We start from the raw sequence: 2,353 nt of genomic DNA, 5'->3' as shown, positions 1-2,353 counted from the left end.
ACACAACACAAATACCCTAAATTATTATCTTCAATCAATATGAAATAAGTCTTCGAGAAATAGGAAGATCCTTTTTAAAATTATACTCCTTAGAAATAACTCAAAAAACGAAAAATCTATTTAAAAAAAGATGCGGTTAGAATGCAACCAAGCTAAATGGGGGCCCCTTAATAAATTTATTTTTAAAATAGAATTTGATGCTAATTTTTAGAGAATATATAATTTTTAACATGGAGATCATGAATATGAATAAATAATAATTTTTTATCATACCACCTATTTGCATCCATCTTTACCTCTAGACCGCTTATTGTACAAATGCGGTCCAGCCCGCATGAAACAATTGTTCTTTGAAAAAATAGACTGCTTGGAAGCATTGGGTCGCTGATGCCAACCATGTTTAGGATCTATAGCTATGCGTTATTAATAAATATTTTTCTATGGAAAACAATTTATCTAAAAAACAAATAGTTAATTCACAAAAAACTTAATAAAAAATCAAGGAGAAGCATCGCTAACCATCTCTGTTTTATTGATTAAAGAAATTTAACAATAGGATACTCAAAAAGCAAAAAGATAGCATCCAATGTAACAGGAAAAGAGAGATTTTTAAACTGAACAAGAGACAGCACCTGCCCATCAAAAGCATCAAAAGGAAAGGAAAGGAAAACTAGAGAGACACCAGTAATAGATATAGAGAATGGAAGCCCAAGTACTAATCCAGCGCCACTGTCCGGTTTATACGGTGATGGTGGAGGAAAAACAGAGAGAGAGACCAGTAATAGAGAGAATGGGACCCCAAGTACTAATCCAGCGCCACAGTCCGGTTTCTTCGGTGATGGTGGGTATGCAGGGCAATGAACCGCCATCCTCAAAATATCCTAAGTTCTCCATGTATTCTCCCATTGACTTCCCCCAACAAAAGAGAGTGGGCCTGTATGCTAAGAAATCATGGTCATCGGGCGAATCCCTTGACAAACTTCCTTCGCAAGGTCCTCAAATTGACAACTGATGACGGATTTATGGACTTAAATTTCTGATAAAGCAGTCACCCAGAAAAAGAACTGGCATTGATGTTAACACGAACTCTGTGCTGCTTTTCAAGTTAAGCACTCCCACCCACTCCTCTTCAATTAGAATCCACAGCTCCAGATTGGCGTTGTATACAATGTAAACGAAAGCCAAGCGGCCCTCCCGCTCTACGATCCCATAATTATCCAGAACACGACCATCGTTGGGCAGTTTTGGCACCGAGATGATAATCGCCTCCTCTCTCTGCATGTCAAAAGCCACCAGATGATCCTCCTTGTTGTAGTGATAGCACCACCGTCCGATTGAGACGGTGTTACCATTAAATGCTGTTGATGGAAAAATGTCCTTCATTGGCCTTTCTCCACTCTCCAGTTAAGGAATCAAATATCAGGTTTTCTGGTTCTCCTAGTCCATTATAGAGCAAACCCCAAATCTTAAAGCTGCAGCTTTGGGATTCGAAATAGAATCCAAATCTGAAAGGCTTCAACTCTGGGAGACACCAGATGATGGCGTGCCGCCGTGTTGCGGGGTTTCGAATGTAGAATGCATCTGCATGGTGTTTAGTGGGGTGTGTCATGAGCGACCAGCATATGATGCCATGGCTACAGGCAATCTATGAAATACGCCGTATCCTTAGGCACCGCCGGTGTTCTGTGAAATCGTCAAAAAGAAACATCCGCTGTTGGACTCGGCCTCGGCCTCGGCCTCGACCTCGACCTCGACCTCGACCTCCGTCTCGGAGAAAGAGAGCGCAAGGTTGGGAAGGTGGAGAAGGGGAGAGATAGTGGGTTCGTGCAAAAGAGGGAGATGATATAGTGGAGTTCCAATGTTTTGACACACTTTTAAGTTTCAAGATGGATTGTATGGGAATCCTAAAGAGGATTTTAACGAATAAATCATCTGGGAGAATGTCAAAAAGAGACTCCATTCCTAATCACTGATTCTTCTAAGTTAAAACTTTCAATTTAAAAAGCCCGTACAAGTTACATTATTAAAACGTAAGAGTAGAACCATACATAACCAAAAAAAAAATCTAGTGGCTTTAACAAATGGTAAAAAAACCCTTCGAAATAACCTAAAAATGCGACAAAAATTGGAACCTAGATGCAAAACTGAAAGCCCACATGTCATAAAACCCAAATTTATAAATTTTTATTTAGTTTTGATTTTTCTAAATTAAAAAAACTCACCTACTGTGGGAGCTTTGCAGGAATTTTGCCTAAAACAGGCCCGAAATTTTCCCCTAGCTTCCGTGGTGGATGCTCGTTTCTGAGACCCAAAGAGAAAAGTATTGAATGATAACACCCTCTCTCTCTCTCTC

General features: G+C 39.8%; 1 long non-coding RNA gene across 1 annotated transcript; it reads right to left on the bottom strand.

Annotated features, from left to right (window-relative positions):
• Positions 1 to 507: 507 nt before the first annotated feature.
• On the bottom strand, positions 508 to 2,353 carry LOC148783889 (uncharacterized). The gene is made up of 2 exons (XR_016057520.1): positions 2,223 to 2,353; positions 508 to 1,683 (listed from the first exon to the last, which is right to left on the bottom strand). It is a non-coding gene; the product is annotated as an uncharacterized LOC148783889 (long non-coding RNA).

Source organism: Amborella trichopoda, chromosome 1, assembly GCF_054954075.1.
Source record: "Amborella trichopoda isolate Santa Cruz 75 chromosome 1, AtrichopodaSantaCruz75HAP2 v2.0, whole genome shotgun sequence".
Classification (NCBI taxonomy): Eukaryota; Viridiplantae; Streptophyta; class Magnoliopsida; order Amborellales; family Amborellaceae; genus Amborella; species Amborella trichopoda.
Note: the sequence above shows the minus strand (reverse complement) of the source record. Positions and strands in the feature narration are given on the sequence as shown.